At 54.1% G+C, this 8,811-nt stretch overlaps 1 long non-coding RNA gene across 1 annotated transcript in view; it reads right to left on the bottom strand.

The window, feature by feature from the left end:
* LOC123001895 (uncharacterized) overlaps window positions 1-8,749 on the bottom strand; it is a 30,800-nt gene extending 22,051 nt beyond the window's left edge. Inside the window, exons 1-3 of the long non-coding RNA XR_008959837.1 lie at window positions 8,627-8,749; window positions 8,323-8,435; window positions 4,748-4,943 (exon numbers count right to left, since the gene is read on the bottom strand). This is a non-coding gene — a long non-coding RNA (uncharacterized LOC123001895). The remainder of the gene's footprint in view (window positions 1-4,747; window positions 4,944-8,322; window positions 8,436-8,626) is intronic.
* Window positions 8,750-8,811: the final 62 nt, after the last annotated feature.

Here is an 8,811-nt window from a genome sequence, read left to right as displayed (position 1 = left end):
GGTGCCACTGCAAAGTCCTCCACACCAGCTGTCTAAGACAACAGAAATACTCACTGTTGAACAGAAGTAACAGTAGTACACGTACCATTTCTTGTTTCTAACCTTAGAGAGAAGGCTGTGACTGTTCCCACATTTATCAGGCCAAGGTAGTTCCCTTCCATTTCTGAATTGCTGAGAATTTGTTAGCATGAATTTATGTTGCACTCTTACAAATACCAGATCTTTCAGCATCTGTTAAGATGATCCTGTGGTTTTTGCTTCTTTAATCAGTTCATGTGTTAAATGACACCGATTGATTTTTCTAATAGTAAACCTTCCCTTGCAGTCTTGGGATAGAGCTAATTTCATCATGTATATGATATCTTTTTAGACACTGTTGTATTTGGCTCCTGTTTTAGTTGTATTTGTTTTATGTTTTACCTTTACATTCATGAGTGAAACGTGTCTGTAGGGGCGCCTGGGTGGCACAGCGGTTAAGCGTCTGCCTTCGGCTCAGGGCGTGATCCCAGCATTATGGGATCGAGCCCCACATCAGGCTCCTCTGCTGGGAGCCTGCTTCTTCCTCTCCCACTCCCCCTGCTTGTGTTCCCTCTCTCGCTGGCTGTCTCTATCTCTGTCGAATAAATAAATAAAAAAAAAAATCTTTAAAAAAAAAAAAAAGAAAAAAGAAACGTGTCTGTAATCTTCGTTTCTTGCAGGGTTCTTGGCTGGTGTAGTTATCCAGGTTAGACTGGACTAGTAGACAGAGTCCCTCCTTATCTGTCCTCTGCAGGAGTTTACATAATACTAGAAGGATCTTCTCCTTAAAGGTTTGGTAGGATTCACCTGTCAGTCATCCAATCTTGGTGTTGTCTGTGATTGTTCCATTCCTTAACACAATCCTTGAATAAAAGATTTAATTTTCTAATACTCTTTAATGGTTAGAGTCAAGTGTTCTACTTCTTGGGCCCACTTTGGTATAATTCTTTTTTTTTTTTTTTAAAGATTTTATTTATTTATATGACAGAGAGACAGCCAGCGAGAGAGGGAACACAAGCAGGGGGAGTGGGAGAGGAAGAAGCAGGCTCCTAGCGGAGGAGCCTGATGTGGGGCTCGATCCCAGGACCCTGGGATCACGCCCTGAGCTGAAGGCAGACGCTTAACGACTGCACCACCCAGGCACCCCCACTTTGGTATAATTATTTTATCCTGCTAGACAAAGGGTAAATTGATGAAACTTCTCTAGTGATACATTTGGTAACACTCACCAAAAACCTTTTATCTCTTTAAAGATTTATTTATTTATTTGAGAGAGAGAAAGAGAGAGGGAGGGAGCAAGCAGGGGGAGGGGCGGAGGGAGAGGGAGACAAGCAGACTCCCTGCTGAACAGGGACCCTGACAACGAGGGGCTTGATCCCAGGACCCTGAGATCATGACCCAAGCTGAAATCAAGAGTTGGACGCCAACCAACCCAGGTGTCCCCCCACCAAAAAACTTTTAAAGAAACTACACACACACATGCACACTCACTTTCGGGTATAACAATTCCACTGGTAGGAATTTAACACAAAAGCCAACTGGGCAGGGGCACCTGGGTGGCTCAGTCAGTGAAGCGTCTGCCTTCGGCTCAGGTCACGATCCCAGGGTCCTGGGATCAAGCCCTGAGTTGGGCTCCCTGCTTGGTGGGGAGCCTGCTTCTCCCTCTCCCTGTGCTGCTAGCTCTGCTGTGTGCTCTCTCTCTCTCAGATAAATAAATAAAATCTTTTTTTAAAAAAGCCAGCTATGCAAAGAGGCCCAGACAAGTGTTGTAACTGCATGACTCGTATTCATAGCAAACCTGGGAGTCTACTTTAATACCCCTTTGAACGGCTACATTGCAAATGCAGGGAAGTGTGGGCAGGGAGGTGGAGACATCGGACTCCTCACACCCCGCCAGTGGGATTGTAAATGGTGCCACTACTGTGGAACGGCTGGCAGTTCCTCCAAAAGCGACACAGAATTTCCCCGTGCCCCAGCCATTTCACTCCGAGGCGTGCACCTGGAAGAACTGACCGCAGGTACTCAACAAACACTCGTGCACGAACGCTCACGGCAGCACCATTCAGGACAGACAGAGAGTGCAAACCACCCCAATGTCCACCAAAGGATGGATGGATAAACAAAACGTGGTCCAGCCACACAACGGAATATTACGCAGCCATGAAAAGGAATGGCATTCTGACACCTGCTACACCCTGGATGAACCTCAGAGACATTACACCCACAGCAGCCAGACACTAAAGTCACATATTGTAGGATTCTATGTGCAGGTGTCTAGAAGAGGCAGGAATTGGACCGGGAGATTCCAGGAGCTGGGGGCAGAGAGGACAGGAGCTACAGAGGAGGCATGGGGTTTTATTTTGGAGTGATGAAAAGGTTTTGGAACAACCTCGTGAATATACTAAATACCATGGAATTGCACACTTTAAATCCTTAATTTTATGGTATGTGAATTTCACCTCAATTAATAAAACAAACTGATACATACATATGGCTCTTCCATAGAAGGGGTCACCACGAGGCTCTTACAAGTCAAGAGGTAGATGTTTAATTATTGATGCGGGAATATACTCACCATGATTTCACAGTAAATGAAAAAAGTAGGTCACAAAACTATAGTGTAGAACTGCTTTTTTTGTCAAAATACATATTTTTATGAATGCATAAAAAATGTCTCCAAGGAATAACCAAAAAATGTGTGCTTTTGGCTTTCCTCCATGTGCTCATTTTTAAATAATGAAAATGCGTTCTTATGTAACCAAAAAACTGGCCAACTGGGGAAATAGATGCTTTCTTCAATTCACCCTGTTCTTTGTGAGGCTCTCGGGAGACAGTCCGCACATCTGCTGGCCCGGGACTCCGGACTAGACTTCCTCTCTTATTAAGGGGGGTGGGCGGCCGCCCAGGTCACATGGGGAGGGGCAGGTTTGGGTCTCTCCCCCGGAACCCCTCTCTCTGCACCAACGTCCCCTTAGGACCCTGCTCACTACTGTCCGTCCACACACACCCTCCCGGCTGAAGGATGTCAGCTGAGGAGTAAGGGTTTCAGGACCCTCTTGCGTGGACCCGCCTGCCACCAGGGGATGCCGCACCCGACAGAGCAGGGGCCGCACTCGGCCTCCAGGGGCTCCAACTGCATCTCTGACCCCCAGTGCAAGTCCCTCCTTGAGGCCAGGCCCAGAGTTCGGCTCAGGGTGGGGCTCTTCCCAGGGCTTGGCCGCTCCTGCCAGACCTCGCATCTGGGCTGTTGGCGAGAGGCGCTTTCTCAGGGTCCCAGCAAGCCTAGACCCGGGCCAGGCTCTTAGCCTCAGTAACGGGGGGCCCGGAGCTGCACTGTGGCCAGGGGAGCAGCTGAGGGGCCGATGACAAGACGCAGGAAGGTTTTAGAAATTCTGCCTGGGAGACGGCATGTCCTAGGCCGGGCCTGGGGACCCCACCGTCTTCATGAGTGAGTGTGTGTGTGTGTGTGAGTGTGTTGTGTGAGTGTGTGTGTGTGCACGAACATATGCATATTAGGATTCCATTCCAAGATAAAATATAGGACACCCAGTTGAATTTGAACTTCAAATAAATGAACCGTTTTTTAGTATAAGCGTGTACCAAATATTGCCTCCTGCGGTTTTACTTGCTAAATCTGGCAAGCCTGATACTTGGGCCAGTGTTTGAGTGCGTACATTTGTGCAAAAGCACAAATGTGTGTGTAGAAACACACGCAAGGCCAGGTGTGTGTCCGTATAGACTTCAGAATGCCTGTGTAGAGGGGTCACTGAGTACCATCTTCTCTGTTGGCGTGTGTACAAACATACGTGTGTAAATGTGAACGTGTGTGTTTCTGGGTTTGCACCTACATATACCACAGCCCGTGAGGCGTGAGACGTGGAAGTGTCTGTGTACGCGTGGGTTCCAGAGCAGTAAAGCTGGAAGCCAGCTTAGAGCTTTCCCGTGTGAGTTTGCATGGGAGAAAACCGAGGTCGGTCAGCCAGCCAAGACTGCGTGTGCACACACGTGCCCGTGCGCACGAGCTCTGCGGGGCATGGGGAGGGCACTCTGAGCTCTGACCCCTTGCCAGGCACAGTGGTCCAGCAGCACCCCGGCCCCACAACAGACCTCTTATCATGAGGCCCATTTCACACACGGGGCAGAGTCCGGGGGAGCGTGGCCAGGGCCCCAGCCTGCGCCCGGACACGTGTGCTCACACGTGGGTTACATAAATGCGTGGGCCACAGCGGCGGCCAGATGTTCAGTTTCATCCTGGAGCCAGATGGCAGCTGCTCCAGGAGTCCGTGCATTTTTCTAACTCCTGCTATCCTTCCTCTTGCCCCTTCTGGAGTTTTTCGCAGGCGGGGAAAGGGCTGAGGACACAGGGATTTCCTGCAGAACTGGTTGCTCCCGCTTCCCTGGGATGGGGGGGCTCAGGATGCTGTGGGGGCATCTGCAGAGATGCCCCGCCTCCTGGGCAGCTCCTTGCACAGTGCTCTTCCCATGCTGCCTGGAAGCATCCCAGCCTGGCCCCCCAGCAGGCTGGTGCAGGCCTGGTCCCTGCGCAGTGCTCCACGCTCCAGACCTGCCCCCAGCCTGGCATGGGTCCCACTCTCCCCAGAGCCTGGCTCTTCCCGTGCTGATGGGTGAGAGCCAGCTGACTTGATAAGCTCGGGGCGTTAGTGTCCTGGGACTGCCTTCGCACGGGGCTGTGGACTGGGTCTCAAACAACAGAAGCGTGTTCACTCACCGTTCTGGAGGCTGGAAGTCCAAGATCAAAGCCCTCCTCCTTGGTTGGTAGACCCATCTTCTTCCTGGCTCTTTCCATGGTCTTCCTTTTGCGTGTCCGTGTCCAAATTTCCTCTTCTCGTGCAACACCTGCCCTTCTGGGTTCAGGCCGACTCTCCTGACCTCATTTTAACTGAATCACGTCTTTAAGGCCCTGGCTGCAAATACAATCACATTCTGAGATACTAGGGGCTAGGACTTCAATGTATGTATTGGGGGGGGCGGGGGACACCATTCAGCCTGAAATACCCATGGCGGTGTGCTTCCTGGAGAGGCTCCTTCCACCCCAGCCCCACCATTGCCAGGCAGTCTTTACTGGGGAGGCTTCAGAAACCCCAGCTTCCTGCCCCTTATTTTGACTTATGGCAACTTTACTGGGGGCCAAGGAGACACTTCAAAGTTCCAGGTTGGGGGGACCCCTTCAATCCTGGCCACCAGCTCCTTTGGAAAGAGGGTTCGGATGACACGAAGGGGAACTTGACGGGGCTGGAGGGGTCAGTTCGTGGCCTGGAGCCAGGGAGCCTGGGGGTGGAGGTTTGGGGGCAGTTCCACGGTGCCCCGGGCACTTGGTGGGGCCCTGACGGCCTCACTGGGCCTCCGTGTTACCCTCTGTGAAGAAAGAGGCTGCTGGGCTGGGTGATCCCAGAGACCTCGGATTTGACGGCAGGAATGTTTTCTGGGAGGGGGCAGCCGGGCTCCGGGCCACAGCAGCGGGTGGGGCTGGGGGTAGGCCTGAGGGGGGCACGTGGGCCAGGCTCCCATCGCCGCTGTAACACATCACCACAAGCTTAGGGGCTTAAAGTAACACCAACTTACTGCTTTACTGCCTGGAGGGTCACAAGTCCACACCAGTCTCAGGGCGGGGAGGAGGGACGCGGGGGGGGGGGGGGGAGGGACACGACGGGGGCGGGGGGGCTCTACAATGTGGCAGGGCTGGTTCCTTCTAGAGCCTCCAGGAGAGCGTCTGTTTCTTTCCTCCACCCCCCGAGGCAGCAGGCTGAACCCCCACGCTGCAGGCCCTGACCTCTCGTCCCGCCCCCTTCCACTTTCAAGGACCCTTGTGATTGCATCGGGCCCACTTGGAGGAGCCGGTTACGCTCCCCCTTTAGGGTCAGCTGATTAGCAACCTTGATTCCACCGCGGTCTTAATTCCCGCCTAATGGAACATAGCCTCGGGTCCTGGGCATTTGGAAGCGGACATCCCTGGGGGGCCGTGATTCCGTCAGCCACAGCATGCTGCATGCGTCATCTGTTCCCTCCCGACCCTTGGGCAGTGGGGACTGTCATTGTCACCCTTGATTTATCTGCAGCTGTGCAGTATTGATGACCCCTCCGGGCAGTGGCAACGAGGGGGCTCACGCCTGGGCTGCCCGGCCTCGAGGCCTGGCTCCCAGCCCCCAGCCCGCCCCGCCTTGGCATTGCTTCTCTCCCCTTCCCAGCTCTGGGAATGTCCTGTGAGGGCATCGTCACAGATGTGCGCACAAAGAGGGAGCAAGTTTTCACGGGGGTGTGGTTTACAGCAGAGAAAAACTTCCAGAAGCCTAAGAAATCAGTACTTACTCAGAGAGGCCTGGTGAAGAAAACAAATGTATGTTAACTGTATTGGAGTTGATATTTAAAAATTAATAAGGAGAAAGTGAATTCAGCAGGTGTGCCACTGAATTGGGCACAGCCCCATGGGACGCCGTGGAGGCCCCCGGAGACGTGTCCGTGACATCCGATGACACGGGACGGCAGATTGTAAAACAATAGGCATCATTCCACTTGGTTTGAAGTGTGTGTGTGTGTGTGTGTGTGTGGGAATTTGGGTGGATGGTGGCACGGCATCGTGACGGGTTATCTCAAGCCTACGTGACAGCAAGATGATGGATTCACTGGAAGGTTAATTTCTTTGTGGCTGCCGTTTCTCTTTTCCCTCGGCAGGAATACATACCCTTTTCGCAGTGAAAGAAAGCCATAAGGGCACCTGAGTTCGGATACGGCATCGGCCCTACGAGGGGTGCTCCCCGTCTGCCGCTAGCTCACGGGTCAGGCAAGTGTGGCGGGCGCTGTGCACCCACGGGCTTGAGCCGTGGCCCAGGTTGGCACCTGTGTGCGTGCGTGTGCATGTGTGGGTACGTGTGTGCATGCGCGCGTCTCTATGCCTCTGTGAGCACGGAAGGATCGCCGGGACGAGTCCCAGGGCCACCTCTTCCCACGGTGGGGGCAGCATTTGGAGGGCCCGAGCCTCTCCTTTGCCAGGTCCTCATTGGGATGGTGCTGAGGCCTGGTGCTCTGGCCTTCCCCAAGGGTCCCCCCACCAGTGTCTGTCCCCAGGAGGCCGACTCCCAATGGCCTCTCTCAACCGGGAACTTGGACTTGGAGGTGCAGCCCCTCCCCAGGGTGGAGCAGTGGCAGCAGCAGCACATTTTACAGATGAGGGCGCCCCCCCGCCGCCCACAGAGCCAGCAAGGTCTCTGAGTCCCAGCCACAGCCCGCCACACTCCTCCCAGCAGCCTTGGTCCTCCCACCTAGCTCCGCCTCTCCAGGCCCCCTGCCCCGAATCCTCCCCATCAGAGAGAACAGCTGTTTTGTCCCCTTTTCTGGGGCCAGAGTGGGGTTCCTCCCTCTCACGGGACTTGAACTGCAGTGACCATGGTCACAGAATCCCTGAAGCCCTGTGGTTGCCATGGAGATGGGAGCAGATGTTTAGGTGGAAATGGCAGTTCCTCGCCACCCTGAGAGGTACTCACTGCCTCTGATGCTCCTATGAGAGCTTTCCAGAAAACCCTCTTGCTCTTGCAAGGGAAGGAGCACAGACCCACCACACCCCGCCCTGCCCTGTCCACCCCCTCACCAGGGTCCAGGCAAACCAGGCCAGAAGCCAGCCTGCACTGGTCCCACCATGACATGGGCACATGCCCACCTCCAGGTTCCCGAACTCCCAACTGACACCTGCCCATCCAAGCCCGTAAGCATCTGTCGCCGAGTGCCGAGGGGACATGCGTGGTCCTCTCCGGAGCTGCGGTGGTCTGGGCAGCTCATTCTTTCCTCTGCAAGCGTCAGTGTGCCAGGCCTAATCTGGGTGCTCTGCATTCCTTGCTCTAATACTCACACCTGAGCAGGGAAGGCATTAACCCCATTTTACAGAGGGGTAAACGGAGGCTCAGAAGGCTCAGTGACTCGTCAGGGCCAGAATTTGAAGCCAGATCTGTCTGACTCCCATGTGTGCACTCCTTCCTCAACACCACCCTGCCCAGCCCAACGCCAGCCTGGCCCTCCAACCAAGTGACCTTGACAGATGAAACCCAGGTGTGTGAAGCTCTGGCCCACACTTTTGGGGCAGGGCCACCTTGAGGGGACATGTTCTCAGGCCTTTTCCTTACAACACTAGGAGTCACTGAGGGCTGTGGTGGCCAGATCCCCCCCAACATGCTACGGCCCTGCTGCCCACACTCCTTCGGAGCCCTTGGTCACAGCAACATCAGGAACAAGCCACACGTTCCTGTTCTTTGTGTTGCCTGGACCTTTGCAGATCTGCTCATCCAGTGAAATGACCTTTGCCGGTGTGCGTGGTCATGATTCTTGCAGGTGGTCTCTGGATTCCTGTTCTTCTGTGCTCTGGGAAGGGATCGCCTTTGCCATGGCAGCTGGGCCTGGGGAGGGGGATGCTGGGTGGACGGGATGGGAAAGATTAGACACCAGGAAGTGGAGGGCACTGGGTGAATTCAGGACCAGCTCCAGCCCCCAGGAGGAGCAAGTGGAGGCCCCTGGGGTCTGGGTCCAGCTAACAGTGGGGGAAGGGAAGGAAGGGCCGAGGAGGTGTCGTATTGACAGCTCCTGGGGCTTGATCCTGCCGTACCTGACATCCAGCCTGGGGCACCGGCGGGGACTCTGGCCGAGGTGGACTTCACACAACATGGCAGCCCTCTAGCGAGGTGGGATTTGACTTTGTTTTTTAAAAAAGTGGTATACCTGAAACTAAAATAACATCGTGCATCAACTATACTTCTTCTTGCCTGTAAAATATGGCCTCCCCTCCTCTCC

This window comes from Ursus arctos, unplaced genomic scaffold (genome assembly GCF_023065955.2).
Source record: "Ursus arctos isolate Adak ecotype North America unplaced genomic scaffold, UrsArc2.0 scaffold_18, whole genome shotgun sequence".
NCBI lineage: Eukaryota > Metazoa > Chordata > Mammalia > Carnivora > Ursidae > Ursus > Ursus arctos.
This window is presented reverse-complemented; position numbering and strand designations above follow the sequence as displayed.